Genomic DNA, 18,872 nt, shown 5'->3' with positions numbered 1-18,872 from the left:
GTAAAGAACAATACCCAATAAAATACTGGTGTTGTCAAAAATTGTTGGAACATCCAATCAGCGATCAACTCCCGCTGAAAACTACAATGGGACCTTTAAATAGCATTCTTAAAACACCTTTAGCAGTTTAATTTTTGTTATTTGGCAGAAAACACAATATATATAAACATAGCCTTCTGATTGGCCGCTATATGCAAATCAGCCAAACACAATTGGCCCACTCCTTAAACTCGTTGCCTGCAGTTCATTGGGCTATATTTCTATATTATTTTTATGTGTTTTGATTTGGAGGACCAAATGTACCTTGATTTATAATAAACTATGATTTAGTACGTTTTTTTAGGGAAAACAAGAGAAGCCTACAAGACAAAAAGAAAGTAATTTTAAAAAGGATAGCTTTGAAATTGATGTAAAACGACCATCAAATATGGAATTAATAGTTGGCAGATAAGAAAACGAACACTTCAAAAGAAAAAAAATATAGATAAACCCATCGTTTTAGACTTAAATTGCACTTAATTTATGGAAGGAATTAGAACCACACAATGACATCATCAGAATCAACCACACAGCCCTAAATCCCAGTAGATGGAGCTGTCGTTTTACTCTGATGTCTGTTTTTTTCTGTTAACGTTGATTCGAGCTTGTGTGAAGAATCCCCCCAAAAATCATAAAACTATTTAATAAGAAAAAGATCCTGAATTCCAGTTTATGGTTTTGTAAAAGGTTTATGTAAAGCAAAAAAATCCACCCCAAAACAATCACATTCTCTTTGCAAAAAGATTATTTCCACACTGTCGCTTGAATTCCATCTTATTTCCCCAACACGATTGGAAACAAAATCCAAAGAGACAGTTGCATGTTTTTTTTTGGAAAACACATCACAGAATTGCATTATTGAAGCATAAGAAACGCAAGACCCACCCTTTCCTAACTTCCTATCCATCATACGCCGCAGATTGTCCGAGAGTAAAACATTATGACATGTCCTTAGAACTTGCCTTTGGTGCAGAGTCAATGGCGTGACTGGCGGTATGCGTTTGACTGGAGATAAATACACATTAACACACAAATGTGTACACACATCACATCCCCAGCTGGGTGTCTTTCTCCTTCCTCTCGTTCCTTGCCACTTCAACCTATCTGCCAAAATCCTCTCAAGTAAAATTAGACTTGACTTTTCACAAGACCGAATCAACGCGGAAAGTGGCCTAGCACGACCGCTGGCTTTGCTAGCGCCATCAAATGTGAAAACACAGATTCCCAAAAGGCCAAAGCTCGTAGAAGACATCTCTTTGCCTCTGGTGGAGACGCTGACATTAACCTAATGAGTCTTAACATGGCAATTAAAGGTTCGCAACCTAATGGTACTCTCCGTCCATCTGTTTCTGTGGACCATTAATAATTAGTATCAATGAATTACGTTATCTGTTGCTGGGTTAAGGACAGAAATGGGCAGGCATTGGCATTTGGCTTTGATTAATGAAGTGACCTTCCCTACAGCCTTGGCTAGGATGGAGAAGAAATCTATTCCATTTAAAAGCGGCCACTGGGGACAATGTCTGCTTTCAAACAACCATATGTTTAGCCTCCAAGAGACAAGGCATGTATCTCAAATACTGTATCACCTTCACCAGCTGGACAGTGTAAGGGTCGCTTTGCAATAGAGCAGGAGTTGGAAAACTGCGGCTCTCGAGTAGCATGCAGAGATTTGAACTCTTCACTGCACATATCGCTGAATTCATAATGCGTGTGGGCGTTTTGTTAATACTAATTCCTTGGGAAAAACTATCTACCGAGTGGAAACTTTTAAGTTTGTCGTTTTTTTAGGAATCGGCTCAGAGTTTTGTAAAAATTGGATAAAAATCTTTAAAAATAGGACATCATCTGGATACTGATTGAATACTAAATTCCCATATTGTATTTAAATAGATCACTATTTCAAATTGTGTATAGTGTTGAAAAAAGTTCCTGTTTTAAACATGTGAAAGGGAGCAAAATGGCTATTTCAAAACTTTCCAGCCCCTGGACTAGGGTAAATAAATTGTGTTAGGCTAAGGGCGGAGTAATGGTGAACAGTCAAATGCAGACCAATAGTCCTACTTATTTAACAATAAAAAAAAGCGCTGTAGTGAATGATAACAATTTATACACACCAAATGTTCCTCCCTACAAAATAATGGAAATGAACTGTAAGTATGCCGATTAAACCAAAGGTGATAAAGATAAGCCCATCATAGCCTATAGAAGCCAAAACTGCAATAAGCAGAGTTATCAACATTGGAAGAAGAAAGCTCATGTACATTTCTATAACATGCCACATCAGATATTGAGCTATCAGAGCAACCTACCCAGGAATGCAAATGTCGACGTGATTATAATAATAATAAAGACTGTATCTTTAGACATTTCCATTTTTTTTTTTACTCCCCGTAGCCTTTTATTGTCAGAACATGGCATTAACAATTCCCCATTGATCTTATTTTCACAAGAACAGCATGGGCCAAACAATCATACCCACCATCACTTTTATTTGAGATTGGGGTATTGGCCAGATGACACAAAAACACAATATCATTTGGCACTATTAAAATGGGTCTTTCATTTTCTGATTTGTTTTTAAACATGCTGGATCAAATTACATATGTTTGAACATTAATTTACAAGGCTAAGAGCAATTCACATTTGAATATTACGACTTGGCCCACATTGGGAAGAGTAAAATATGTACCTGACATTTACATTTAAGTTAAAACATACAAGATATTTGTGGGAAATTTTACTAATAATAACTAGAAAGTAAGCCACTTATTGCATTAATAAAAATGTATGTGCAATATATTTAATAAGATTTAAATTGTTAGATTACAGAAAAATGGCAGAAACTTCTGTGTCTGGATTTATTGTAGACTACATAAAGAGAAAAGTGTTGGCTTGAGTAAAGTATAATCGACAATAATTATAAATTAATGTTTAATTTTCCTGTTTGTTATTAAAGAAATTCAAAAAAATAGACCTGCTATTCCAACTTTTACTCTTCTATTGGCGAGGTGGCACCAGAATCTCATACAGCAGGGTGTACACAGTCAAATGCCACAAATATTGCATTTTATTCTGCAAAAAGAATAGTACTGATTTTTCATGCTTTCTTCCAGATTGTACACAATGTGCCTGGTAGATTATTATTATTATTTCTTTTAGCATACCACTTATTCTTGAGTTGTATTTCCTATATTCACGTATGACGACAAATTTCTGTCATCCCTGTGGTTTTAAAGAGATGTGACCCATTTTCTTTTTTTCCTATTAGACCAGGTGATTTATCTATTTTCATCTTTTCTAGTTAATTTTGTAGCAGTCATTGTAGCCATAAATGCACATATCTCGAGAAGAAAAACATTTTTATTTCAGGTGCAGCATTTATTTATTCGTGTGGATGGACACACATGGGATTTAATTTGAGCAGCAAAACTGTAACCTAATATTTTAGTTTGTACTACTTTATATACTATAGCCCAAAAAGATTTAAGCTATATTTTGAAACTGTAATATGTACACTGCGATCTTGGTTAAAAATTCTATTATAGCAATACCTCATTATTGCAATTAGTAGCTTTTCAAGAACTGCCGCAATTATATTAACATACGTAGTACTTAAGTCCTCCATCCGTCCACTAATTACTCACCATACCACTAATATATGTTCATTAAAAATCTTTGAACATTTGAGAAAGTAAGAAATAAAGCAGTTCACATCCACACCCAAAAATTGATGTTCCTTCAACGAGTGTGGAAATGTTATGGGTTGGATCAGGGGTGGCCAACCCGCGGCTCGCGAGCCGCATGCGGCTCTTTGCCCGGTTTCATGCGGCTCTTACGTCCATATCAAAGTTTGTATTTGTGTTTTATTTTTATTTGCGTGTGCGCTTCGCTTGAGTTCAATACGGTATTTTCGTCCAATGCGCATGTGCTTGGGATGAAAATACCTCAAAGTTTCCCAGCAGGAGCAAGGTCATTTGAGTAAACGTTTTTAACAGAGTGGGAGAGCTCCCGTGAACCAGAAGCGACAATGAACGGCGTCGCGCACACAAAAAGTATCCCAAAGATCGAGCGTCGGCTGAAAAAGCCACACCCCCTGCGAGGCAGACCAAGGCGAGAGTGCTCAGCCGGGAGCAGCCAATAGGAGAGCGAGGTGTACACCCACGTGGTAGGCGCGCTAGTTAAAAGCCATTCATAATAAATGACAGCTCACAAGGAGCGAATGTTGCGCAAAAATAGGCTCTGATTTTATGACAGAAGTCCCACTAAGTAACATGCATAGTAAAAGAAAAACGCTATTGTAAATTATTATATTTTTGTTTGTGGACTTGGTTGAACTGAGAGTTTGTCTGTGTGAGACAGTGCACACAATGTTCATTGTTGATAATGACTGGCCTGTGCTGTTAGTACTGTAGGAGTCAATTTATGTCATTACTATGCTGGTGTGTGACATTTACAATAAATCTGGCCGAGCAAAGGTATGTGTGTGATGTGGCTCTTTGCGGTAACACAGTAAAAAATGTGGCTCTTTGCGGTAACACAGTAAAAAATGTGGCTCTTGGTCTCTGACTGGTTGGCCACCCCTGGGTTGGATGGATAGCTGGTATGCATGTGTCAAAGGCAGTTAACATAAAGGCTAAAACGTGTTACTTACGCCTGTCATGGTAGCTCTGACTGTATGTCAGATGGGCAGTGAGGGGACAGTGATGCGCCTTGTCTGCCCAGCTCGGTGGCCCAGAAGATCTGTCACCTGTCAATTCATACCCTCGTGCACGAAGCCCATCAGTTGCAACAGCGTTGTTGCAACGGTACACGGATGCATGCCACGCATTTGCCTATGAGTTTGTCATGTACACTCCTCAACAAATATAACTTGTTAGACCACCTGTCAGAAAAATAAACGTTGACAGTATCTTGAATGTCAGTGAGCTGACAAGCTGGCTAAAATGGTCTGTTTAGGGCTGTGGTATGTATATGCAGTGCCGCTGCTGTCGAGTAATATGGAAATGTAACCTTTTTATTTTCTATTTGCAATTCTTCATAATGGCCCTGATCCAAAAACTGCAGTACTGTCACCGAGAAAACCTTTCCTTCTGTCCTGCAAACATATACATACACAGTCCAGTGGCCCTTGTCTAAGTATGCTGCGCTCTGGGGCACATTGTGTTTGTGCCACATGACCAAAAGCCACCCGCGATCAGCGGTCCAAAGCTAAAACCATAAGGATGAATACTTATGAACGTCTCTATATATGAATTATTCAGGTGATGAAATGCCTCATGGGGAAATGTTGTCTCAGGATACAAAAGTAATTCAAGTTCCGAAATGCTAAATATAAAACATTAAAAAAAATCAAATATCTCCTGAAATTATGAAAGTGGATTGATAGAAATGCTCTCCCATTGATTATCTCCCAACACCATGCTGGCCTACCATTGGCTAGAAGAGTGCCGTGTCTTCCTACACGCATTTTTGTGAGTTTTTCGAGTGTGCTTAATGTAATTTTACTCTTCATTTTTCATCGTGGCCGCTAAGAAGTTAAGTTCTTTTAAATTCACATTTTCAGGTGTGTGGTCAGTTGTCAATATTTGTCAATATTTGTCAATATTTCCTTCCTTTCTACCTCCGCACTTGCACTTCAACAACAGGAGAACATTTTTACATGTTTGTTATTCATTTTGATGCTTTAATGAATACATTTCTTATCTTCTCTTTTTGTATTTCTCTCACATAATTCCTCCAGAATTGATATACTTACCAAACCACTTCTGGAAGGTATCAATTTTGTAAATAGAGGCACCACAGTACATTTTATTCAAATACAGAGGTCCTTATGCACATTTTTCGAATCTTTGAAGGCTCCTGAGAAGGGGACCTGGTAAAACAAACTACTACCAATATGAACACCTTTTTCAAATGGAATTTACAATTTTAAATCCTTAAAGTCTAATTCATCATCAAGATATTTAAAAAAATTCCAAGTCTGATTGATCATCATCAAATTCACAAAACAATTGATTCCATTCTTCTTGAGCAAGTATAGCACTCCCTGGGCAGACTCGTTTCCCTGGAGCAACTTTGATTTATATTTACAACCCCATATCATCCTATAAACTTGCCAAGGCGATTTGGAGAGGGCCGGCTTTTGTAAAATAAGGTAGATTGTCGCCATCTGGCGGAAAAAGACAGGTTATACGTCTTCCATTATACATAATGGCTGCATAGGGGACTTTTTCATCGACAGAGAGCAGTATTTCACTGGGATTCATGTATAATGCGCACCCGAAATACGTTATTTATAAAAGTCTACTCTGGACACGTGAAGGGGATTTCACTGGCCACAGACAGCCGCGCTGTCGACATTCATCACAGCGTCAACACATTGGTAATTATAGGAACCGTCCTTCACATGGAAAACTTGAATGATGGCTTTTTCTGCAATCTCACAAGTGCATGTGAGATTCGCATGCAATACAAAATCAGATTAATGACACTCATTTCAATCGCCTGAGGCTGTCCAAATGTAAACAGCGGACTCAACTGTTTGCTTGCAGTGTAATTAGTCAGCGGTGACAGCTTGTGTCTTCCCCGCTCATCACGCCAACAGGAGGACACATATACGCACCTCGCTGTTGACAAGCTTGATAGCCAGCTCTAGCGGAAAGGTTAAAATTTACATAAAATACAGCAATCTGCATCCACACACATTAGCGGACGGCTTGTTGTTTTTCGCCTGCACTCGCTCCTTCTATTATTGTGGTTTGCCATTCATGATTGCCTCACTGATTGGCTAACACTATGCATATAGAAAGTCAAACATTTCTTATTCGGCAGCTTGACAACACAGTTATCTGTCAAGGAAAGGTAATGCATTTTGTCCTGCATAATGCTGTTTCTTATGCTGCATGGTGGTGTTTCGTCTGTGTTGTGTTGTGACTTCGTGACGAAAGCCAAGACTTACTTGCATTTATTTATTTAGATTTTTTATTGCTCTCACCGTCAACATCCAAAGAAAAAATGGGGGAATTAACATAGTGGACCCAGTATAAAGGAGAACATGTGACATAAGGGAATTGACATAGGGGAAGTTCCAAGTTTTGGATAAATAAAAATAATGATGGTATAGTGCAGGTGTGTCAACTTGGTTCGTAGGCCACATTCATGCCAACTAGATTTCATGTGGGCTGGACCATTGTTTTGTCCTCAAAAGTCAACTTTCCACAATTGACGGTGCAAGGCATCCCTTACCAGTCAAAACATCTCATTTCGGAATCACTGTATCCTCATTAGGGTCGCGGGGGGTGTTGGAGCCTATCCCAGCGGACTTCGGGCCAGAGGCGGGGGACACCCTCTATTGGTGGCCAGGCAATCGCAGGGCACAAGGAGACAAACAATCATTCACGCTCACACCCATATCTAGGGGCAATGTAGCGTGTCCAATCAGCCTACCATGCATGTTTTTGCAATGTGGGAGAAAATGGGAGTACCCGGAGGAAAGCCACGCAAGCCTGGAGGGGAAATAATAATAATAATAATTTAAACAAAAATTAAAAATAAAATAAATAAATCTCTCTCATATATATATATATATATATATATATATATATATATATATATATATATATATATATATATATATATATATATATATATATATATATATATATATATATATATATATATATATATATATACACACACACCCATGTTACACACGTACAGTTGAATGTACTCGAACCGTGCCGCCATTGACTTATCCTTATCACATCTTGACAGACATCAATGAATTTCAGCCACAGTAACGACGCATTAACAGCTGTGAAACCCATTCAGTGTGCTGAACCACATTTGTCAGGAAATGATCCAATTTCACATAATTGGTCCTAAGATCATGCATTTCCTATAAATGATGTCTCACTGTTCACCTAATGATACGTTAGTAATGTATAATGACATAGAAAATCACCCCAAAAGTAAGTAAAACGAATATTTAGTTTGAGGCTATTCAGTGAGATTTTACCCATGTAAAATACTGCAGAAGACGTCGGGAAGCAACACTGAATGTCCCTTCATTTTTTTCCCTGTTAATAGATCAAATATGACATCATAATGTGGTGATGAAAGAAATAAAATTAATCACACACAGCGCTGGCAGAGGTGGCGGTAAAGGTACCAAAGTGTTTTGCATGCAAAATGTCAACTTGTGTATGTGTGTGTGTGTGTGTGTGTGTGTGTGTGTGTGTGTGTGTGTGTGTGTGTGTGCGGGTGAGCACACAGCGCAGCCTGTTCTGTTTCACATTAATGCTAGCTTGCCCTTGACATTTTGCGCTATGCTGAGTGTCTCCTTTAATAGGCGCGCAAGCATTTAGTGGGACAGCCTCTTCCAGACGGTGAGGCCCAGATGAATAAATAAACTCAAAACTCTCATGCTCGCTCTTCAGGTTAACGGTGGGCATGCAGCTCATAACACTTTGGTAATTTCCTGCTTTATCCACCATGCGAAATCGGATCATTCGTCTCGAAAGTGAGTTGAAGACCAACCTTCTACGTTAGAACCTGTGCACGACACCTATAGTCTGAGGAAGCCCCCTCGACTGGAATTGTTTTGGCCGCCCAAAGACTAAATGGGGAGTTGTAAATCTGCATAATAAGAAGCCTCCTTCGCATCAAATATCATTTTCTTTCTTTTTTGGCAAATGAATAGAAATGTTTGAAAGTCATATTGTAACAAAAAATGACAGCTATATGAGCTGCCTATGCGAATATGTGGCCGTGCAATATCTCATCTCAGCTAATTTTATTGTTCATTGTCACCGAAAAGATAAATGAGAAAATCTCACAGTGAAAGGTCATTTTTCATTTCACTCTTTCGTTTTTTTTCTTCCCCTTTCACTTTGCTAGAGTAGGGCTTCCGACTTCATCTTTTCAATATTGTTTTCCTTCCATCATTTCTCCTCCTCTTCGCCTGCCCTCCACTCTATCTCTGTCATCATCTCATCTCTAGCGCTCCAACTCCCCTCCTTCCACGCCGTCTTTTCCCCTCCCTCCCTTCTTTCTCGGCAGGAGCTGTGTTGCTCATTAGTTTGCTCGCCACACTGTCTCACGTCAGTCTGTCCTTCACATCTCGCTGCTCTGCTAAGAAGTCGTGTTCTCCCATACCACCCCCTCCCCACCCTACATACACTTGATTTCTCCCTCTTGAGCATCTCCCTATTTCTCTCTCCCTCTACCAGTCTCCATATGGTTTTATCACCATTTTTCTTAACCATAGTTCCCCCTTTCTCCTTCACTGTGTATGACAAATGTACTTGTATAGTGAGGCTGAGAAGGGGCAAGAGAATCAGGATTATCTTTGGCATAATGAATCGGCATTTTGATATATCGGAACTAAGAAGAAAGAAAGGGGAGGGAAAGGCTGCGAGATCTATGAAAGAAGGAAAAAAATGAAGGGACTCAGGCTAAGCTGTTTTCTAAAAAAAAAAATCATGCAAAAGAGGAAGGCAATTGAAGGACTGGCTACTTGACATTCATGGAGAGTATATATCGTACATCATTGCAGTTGGATGCAAGAGAAGCAGTGAGGCCAAATTTTAACTGAAGGTGGGTTGTGCTAATTACACATTTGCACAACTACACTTCTTTTTTCTTAATCAAATGACAGATTGATTCAAACTAAAACCTTTATCGTGGAATAGTCTAAATCTGCTTCCAGTAGCCATGCCTGAGAACTTGTGTGAATAAATGAATGGATTACGTACTCAATGAATAAAAATAATTTTGACTTCTATGGCACCCTTAAATATTTCATCAGCATATTTTTCCAAGCTAGCCCAAACTATTTGTTTTCACTTATAGGGGAGAAAGTGTTTTCTATTTGCATTTCTGCAAAATGTCAAAATTTAACTGTGCTCGACATGTTTGTGGAATACAAATTTCCTCATGTTATGAATGAAAGAAGTAGTGATAGTCAATTCTTGCGAATGTATTTTTAAGGATCAAGTTAACATGGCAGCATGCTTCAGGGGAAAAGTGTCTGCATTTGTACTCAGGCTGCCAACCTCCAAGGACAATATTAAAGTATGCTTAGGTGTGGCGTTGTACCCTAAGCTGCTTCTGGAATGAGCTGCTTGGCACCTTCCACAGCAGAAAAGAGAATATTTGAATGGAATGTGTATTGTTAAGTGCTTTGTACAGAGGTGCCAAAAAACCTCTGTATAAATCCATTCCAACTGCTACCATTCATGTACACACACATTTATCATTCACTGCAATCCAATGTGTGTAATTAATGAGGAGCACCCGAGAGTCTCTGAACTGGTTATGGTTGGCTCAACTACTCAACAATAAAAATTCAATCCTATCAGTAAGGGTTCCACAGCCTCAGGAGGCACCACATTATCAGAAAAAAGAATATAGTATACTACATTGTATGCTGTGATGATATTAGGCTTAAGGTTTTCCTTGCTAGACTATTAAAAATGTCCTGGAGCCTAACACAGTTGGCGAATTGGTCGCCTGGTAGGTATAAAATTTCTATTTAAAATATAAACAGGTGTGTCAACATTGCGGGCTGCGGGCTAGAAGTGGGCCAGCAGGAGGTCCAGTCGGGTCCTTGGGATTTTTTCTGCCTGGCGGACACTTTGGACCTAATTCTTAGGGTATGTACAGAGTTAAATGCTTTCATTTTTTCCGACATGGTTTGTGTGAGAAAGTTGTTAACAATTTCTAATCAAATCCAGGTCAGGTCCACCTGTGTGGAGTCTGCATGTTCTCCCCAGGCCTGTGTGGGTTTCCTCCGGGTACTCCGGTTCCCTCCCACATTCCAAAAACCTGCATGGTAGGCTGATTGGACACTCTAAATTACGCCTCGGTATGCCCTGAAATCGGCTGGCCACTGATTCAGGGTGTCCCTCGCCAGCTGGGCTAGGCTCCAGCACCCCCTGTGACCCTAATGAGGATAAAGCGGGTCAGAAAATGAGATGAGAACATATTGTAGCCATGCCTTTAAGACAGCTGGACAATGATGAAGGAGCATGAGGAAAAGCAGATGTCTCGCTGTCTCTCCTCTCCCTCTTTTTCTTTTAAACGGCCCTCCAGCTAATGAGAACATCCCTCCCCCGAGTGGAAGATGACATGCTTTCACATGATTAAGGCTTAAAGGAATTGTAATCTTTTTGATCAAGTGCACCCCAGCAGAAAAACCCATATTTACAAATTTGAAAGCTAACTCAATGCCATTTTCAGCTGTGTAATAATGAAGAAATAAAGGCCAATAATTTTGAATAGCCATTTTTAAATACCAGAAGTGTTTCAATAATTTCAAATGTAAGTATATCAGATAGGATTCCATTTCGCTTAACCAAAGAATTTGCGGCTAGATTCTGTATGCTTCATCATCCCATGATTCTGTGGCATTGAATGTAGAGATATACTGTCTATCAGCTTTCTATTTGCTAACAGTCCCTGGTGATGTTGCACACAAACATTCAAATATTTCTCATTGATAAGTAACAGTGTATAATAAACTGTAATTCTCATCTCATTTTCTGAACCGCTTTATCCTCACTAGGGTAGCGGGGGTCCTGGAGCCAATCCCAGCTGTCTTCGGGCCAGAGGTGGGGGACAACACCCTGGATTGGTGGCCAGCCAATCGCAGGGCACGGGGAGATGGACCACCATGAACTCTCATACTGATACCTAGGTGCAATTTAGAGTGTCCAATCAGCCTACCATGCATGTCTTTGGAATGTGGGAGGAAACCGGAGTACCCGGAGAAAACTCATGCAGTTCCGGGGAAAACTCCACACAGGTAGACCGACCTGGATTTGAACCCAGGTCCCCCACTGTGAGGCCGACGCGCTAACCACTCAGGCACTGGGCCGCCCTAAACTGTAATTATGATAAAAAAAAATCCCTCTCCAATTTGATTTCTTGGATGCTGACTTTCCTCTCAATCAAGTAAAAAAAAATAGTGCTCAGACTAAGGAATTCATTTGCAATTTTAATTGGCTTTGCAGCCCACAACTGATAAATCCCCTTTCTTCTCCAAAACATCCTGGCTCACAGTTTGTAAGTTACGTGTGGCACAAAAGGACTTGACGTAAAATTCATTCCAAAAATGGAGCTCCTTCAGAATGTCATTTTCTGTGTTTAACATATTTTCTCCATTCTCATACTTCTAAGATTTTCCTGATGTGTATATTCCGATTCTTTGAGCGTCCATCGTTCACATAAAGGTCATTTACATTTACACAACTATTTCTTTAAATGACTTCATTGGACATCAGGCATGGAGTTGATTAAAGCCACTCAGACCCCAGAGTTGTTCAAAAGATACTGAACAAAGCAGAACACTCATGAGAATAATATGGCAGGCACTCTGCCTGTCATCAACATGAAATCATTTTCACCCTGCAGGCTTTCTATTTTTCTACCTTCTCTTGATGGTATAGCCAGAAGAGTTGAGGATGACGATGCTCCATGAGCATGACTGATACTTAAGTTACCTTCTGGCCTTTGAAGAAGTTGCAGATGAAGCCTTTTGGGATGGAGCCCCCAAGACCTTTGATGGACTCCCCTTGGTCTCAATTACACCAGGCCTTCTTGCTAATACAGCATTTTCCGATCACATATTCCCTAGCTCTCACTGCACCCCAGGACAGTTCTGTTCTGTTCTTACATCGTTTGATCCAGTCCAGATCACACACCAGCTGCACTCAACGATAGCAGAAATGGGGTAGTGCTGAGGGTCCCAGGGCAACATGACCCCCTTTTGGTTGATCATCTAGGACCTGCACTTAAATTGTAGTCCCCCCTTTAGTGGCATTTTATTGTGTAGCCTGGCTTGCTAACACAATTTAAAAACCTGCATTTGGTGTCCGTTGTCGATAAACCTGCATTTTGCTGAGTCTAAGACTTCTTGAGAATTCAAGAGTAAGCTTCGGTTCTGCTTTTTCTAGGTTCATATTGTGTAAAAATTATTTGACCAGGGAATCAATGTGAGGAGGAGAAATGACCATATTTGAACATCAGAGAAAAGTAAAAAAGTGTTTTTGTGCTCTCCTTGTTCTACTCCCAATATAGAACAATTAGTAAGGCTGTGATTTAAAAAAGAACTAGTTCAATTTTGCCTTGCTTTTATGTTTTTGAAATGTGTAACATCCATTATAGGATTACGCAGGGAATAACACTAAAATGAAGCGTGAATGACCTTCATAAAAAAATGAAATAAAGCTATTTAGATGCTTAAAGCTTCTTTAATTTTCATATATGCCCAGTGACAATTGAAGAGCTTGAATAAGGTACAGAACTCAATGATTTGTTCCATTTCGATGTATCGAAAGCAGTGGAGATCACAATGACTTTCTATGTAAACACCTGGGGAGAAACTTAAGACTTCATCCCTGCCTCGACCGCTTAAACACCCAAGCCCTGACTAATGAAGATCTGGGAACCGATATAAAAAGGATTATGGTCGATGTGGAAATTTACGATGCCCACATCGATCCACAGAATCATACACAGCTACCTGAAGGTCAAGTGGAAAAGGAGGGGGTCGGACATTTTCAAAGGACCTTTTGTCAAGTCCTCTTTGAAATTCATCAGTAAAAATAGGCTGGCCTAAGCCTTTTCAGAAATAAAATTGTCATGTTAATTCATTCTGATTGCCACATTGGGCCGGCTAAACAAAATGAATGGTGTGGGCCCGGAGCGCCCACTGAAGCGTAACTCTGGATATTTCATAGTGAATTACCTTTGATCGACTCGACCCGTGAATCTGGGCGCAAACTGATCAGAAGCACACGTGTGGAATCCCAATTGCCGCTTGGCTAACTAATTGATTTGCATGCTTGTCATGGAAACACATAAAAAATGCAAATGAAAAGTAGAATTGCTTACTAGAAAGCTTTTTTTCCCCCCTAAGAATGGACATTACAACATTTGACTGCTGGCGCCATCAGTGGCACTGAAAGATAAGCATTCAAAGTCAATCCTCCCACTTGAAATGGAATGGACACTTATCCTTGTCAATAGCAGGCAATGAGTTAAATACAGTGTAACCTTTCTTTACCAAATCATTTCTGATCTAGAAGTGGTTTTCGAACTTGGATATTTCATAAATCGAGAGATATTTTACGGACAATGGTCACCATGGAGAATTTCAAGTGTTCAATCAGCCTACCGTTCATGTTTTTGACATGTGGGAGGAACGTGCTAAACACAGGTGAGACCCAGATGTCCACATACTAAGAAATGGCTTTTAGGGTCACATAGGTAGTACAACAAATGTTAAGGATCTGTTCTACCTTCACAATTCTACCTATTCTTATGCTTCCTCTACTCACTGTGTGTTTATCTTTGTCTCTTTGACCTCGCCACAACTGCTGGTGGTGATTGATCTCCCCGTGGGAAGGATGTCACCTAGAAAAGAAGAGTCACCAACGCTGACCCCGGACAGACAAAAGACACTGGAATTCGTACTGATTGGGCTACCTTGAAGCAGTAACCAAAACATTCAAATCTACAGCCTTGGCATCCTCTCACCTGGGGAGAACGTTGAGCTATCACTTTTATTATCCGTTCTCCCTTTCCTCACCCAATTCATGACCCCAGTTTCCTCACTTCAGACTGTACAGACAACAGGTTGGGGACAGAAAATGGACTCACACACACACATAATCACAATGACTGATATACTTTCACACCCTGTGATTCAACGTCTTTGTGTTCTACTCTTTCACCCTCAACTCATTGTCCGGAGGGCGTGAGTAAGTGGCGCAAGTGCCAAGGAGGCAGCTGTGACCGTCCGTCTCCTTGCACCCTTCCCCAACCCCATCATTGCTTGTTTGGGACTTCTTTTTCCCTCTTGTCTCCTCTTGAAGTGAGAGGTCAGTTTGTATGATTTTTCATCCCTTGCCATCCTCTTCCCCCATGGTTTAATTTCTCCAAAGGTCCCGAAGCATTACCTATAGGCAGATCCAGCCGGTCTATCCATGTATGTGATATTGTAAATGTCTCGGTCAGGCTGTAACTGAAAAGATAAGTTTCATTGCTCTGTATCGTAAAATGGCAATAAAGTCAAATCGAATGGAACATATTTTTTTTAAAGCAAAAGGCAGCTTTGGTGGCCGATTGGCCGAGTGGTTGGCACGTTGGCCTCGCAGTTCAAGATTCAATCCAAGGTGGGTCCGTACTGTAGTTGAAATGTTCTTCCCGGGCATGAGTGGGCTTTCTCCAGGTAGTTCGGTTTCCTCTCACATCCCAAAAACATGCTTCTTAGGCTGGGTTAAATTGCCCCTAGGTATCAGTTTGAGCACAGATGGTTTTCCATCTCCTTGTGCCCTGCGATTGGCTGACCACCGTTTCAGGGTCTCTGGTGCCCGTAGTTAGCAGGGATATGCTCCAGCACCCCTGCAAACCTTGTGAGGATAAGTGATAGGAAAAATGGTTGGATGAAAAAGGGCGCTTTAGTATAAAAGACAAATGAAGACTGAAAAAGGGGTCCAATTTGAGCCCATTGACACATGACGACCTTAAATCCCGAATATAGAAAGAGCCTTGCATTCAATCTTTCCCATCAATTTCCAAGTCAAGCCACCATAGCACAGTGATCCCTTGGTGTCACCCGTCCGCACTCTCCCTTTTGTGTGTCTATGTGCTGCTGTCATGAAGGGATTGGAGGCCCTCCGGGTATTGATTGGGCTCAGCTTAATGCTGTCAGACTGATAGGAAACATGCGATTCACAGACGGGATCCGACCCCGCTGCGCATAGCCCTTTGACCACGAACACACACATACCCACACACACACACACACACACACACACAGACACAAATGCACACACACGCACACAGAGATGACAGCTCACCCATGCTCACAATCACAGTACAGTTTGTGGGCCGTAAGCACATCTGCGCAAATGAACACGGGTGAAATCATGCAATGCCGCACAAAGGCAAATGCTTATGCACACACTGTAACAAGTACCGCACAAATGCAAACACGCACATACTCGCACCCTTGGGAGTCCCCCCTGACACCCTCAATCTGTCACAAATAAAACCCAGAGGACGTCGTCTTTGAGTCAGGAGGACCAAGACAGCACACTGAGCTCAGCAGAGCCTGAGCTAATCGAGAATGGCAATGACAGACTGGCCGCAATGACAGGCATTTTCTACATATTGTATTTTAGAGTCGAGAATGTCATCTGTCGGAGGAAAAAAAGTCCATTTATGCTGTTAGGCATGATGGATCATGGTAAATGGTACGCCAAGGGATTCAACAGCTTGAGGTAATTCAGGTATGTATAGGGGCCTCATTTTGAAACAAATGCTGTATGGTTCAATTGCAGTGCTGCATGATAAGTTTGATGAATGATTGCAGAATGAATGTAGCAATGCTTACAAAAAAAGTGCGATTTTGGTATATCTAGCTATATATTATTTTTTAGGAACCAGACAAAAGACTGCCATAACTCTTCGCTTAATTGTTCGTTAAACTGACACAGTAATATATCAGATTTCAACAGTCCTCATTCATCTTCCATACCACTTATCCAAAGGGGTGCTAGAGCAGTTTATAAACATTATTTGACATGAATGAAACAAGAAATTAACATTATCGACTTTAATTATGAATAGGATAAAACTATCACACATTTCTAAAATGGTTTTGACAAGAGTACTTTTTAAATGTTATATTGTCCTCATACTTCAATGCCGAAATTGATATGAAAAAAAACATTCTTCACATTCCAGATCTTTCCCCTTAAACATTATGCTTCCCATTCTATGTTTAAAAGTTCATCTGAATCATGTATCTTTAAGAAAAAGGCACAAAGCATAATAAAGAATCACATCACTTACTTCCTGCTGGCACCACTCTACTCCCAAACTTGCCGTTCATAGTCTTTGCGTGTAGTCTTTGCAGAAAAGAGATCACCAAATGGAAATCCTGCTTTAGGGGACAGGGCAGCTCAAAGCAAAACACATCATGTGTCAAACAGTGTCAGGGGATTATGTTAATTTCAACACTTTGCTGTTGAATGTATAGTTTGTCCTTGGCAAAAGATGTCATCCACGTTCATTTGACAAGAACACACAATTCTAAAGGCGATGTACATGCTCGTGACATCATGCCGATCGAGCAAAACATGACAGGTGTCTGGATAGGGCCACTCATTCTTTCTAGTACACAGTGCAGCCTTGCAGTAGCAATGATAATGCCAAGATAAGGCTTAGATAAAGGAAAATGGGAACAAGGGGATAATCCTAACACTTATGTTATTTTGTCTCGAGTATCCCCCCCCCCCCCCCCCACATTTCTGTTTATACAAGAAAGAGATGATTGAACATAAATAAAATGCCCACTTTCCTTAGTCAGGTACCATTTGCAGTGGCGGTCTTACTTTGAACAGGGCTCTTTAGAAAATTCTACTTTTTGTACACGCCTCTATGTTTTGCTCATTGCTCATATTCTTGTTCTTTCTAAATTGTGCATCCGAATGACATTTTCCTGAATCTCTCAGGACGGATGCCCTCGTCCAACCTTGACCTTATATGGCGTCAGCATCCCTACTTGTGCTGTCGAGTGTACTGATTTGAATTCATTCTAATGTATTTTTATCCAAGCGCAGCTTTACAAATGGGGCTCCATAGATTCACGTAAAAAATCCAATAGTTTACATTAAAAAACATCAAATTGCATATGTATTAAAAAAATGAAAATTGACGCTCTTGATAACCTCCATCATTTAATATACATAACATCTAGTGGAAATTGACCGGTTAGTTTCTTTTTCTCTCGGGGACAGACTGTTTCTAAGTCTCTTGAGGGTATAAGTGTTCAAGACCACTAATGGTTGCTCAGCAGTAGGGTTGCTAATTGTGTGAATGTAGACCCTGGGATCATTCAGACAGATGTGACCGGATGCAATTGTGTGATGAATTGACCCTGGTGTTAAATGATGCCAATCAAGCTCTAAAAATCCAATAAACAAGTCGCTAAACCGTGAGGGAAGCCATACCCTCATTATTGTGAATTTCCTGCCGAGGGAAAGGGTCAGTGACAAAATGTGACACCAGACCTTTTGTGAAGGCACTCCAAATGACTGGCTGGCTCTCATTTTAAAAAAAGACAATTCCTCTCCACCAACCTTTTAATAAAAATATGTGCTTCATTTAAATAGATTAAATATGGCAAAAAGGACTGAATATCAATGCAAAGAAATTGAATTGAGTGTTCACAATGACATTGTAGTCACAATAATAGTTAAAACATGAAACATTTTTGAAAGCGTAAAAATTACACAAACTACCTAGTGGGGCAGTGGTTCCTTCACCTGACGTTGGTGTGGGAAAGTGTGGGATCGATTCCCATTCGGTAGCAGTGGGATTGTTACTATGAATTGTTGTTGTTTCTCTCTATGCGTCCTTGACAACCGACTGGTGACCAGTCTAGTCCAGACTGGTCCTCAAAGGCTGCAATGCAGGTTTTCATTCCAACCGATTAAGAGGATACATTTTCACCAATCTGGTCTCTTAAAAGTGTAAGCAGTTGGTTGCCGTCAAGTACTGCAGAAGAAACCTTATTGGTTAAATTGTCTGGGCTGGATCCGTTTGGACAACCCTGGTCTAGAGTTTAATCTCCCTTTTGCCCCAAGATCAGCTGGGATAGGCTCCAGCACCCCACGACCCTGAAAAGGACAAGCGTCATTGAAAACAAATGAGTGAAAATCACACACACACACATATTTGCATCATGTTCAATGAATAACTTGCATTACACAGTCTGTTAAAAAAATAATTTCTATTATCATTATTTGCTGCCAGCG

Source organism: Stigmatopora nigra, chromosome 1 (assembly GCF_051989575.1).
Source record: "Stigmatopora nigra isolate UIUO_SnigA chromosome 1, RoL_Snig_1.1, whole genome shotgun sequence".
Classification (NCBI taxonomy): Eukaryota; Metazoa; Chordata; class Actinopteri; order Syngnathiformes; family Syngnathidae; genus Stigmatopora; species Stigmatopora nigra.
The sequence above is the reverse complement of the archived record's forward strand: the minus strand, read 5'-3'. Positions refer to the sequence as shown.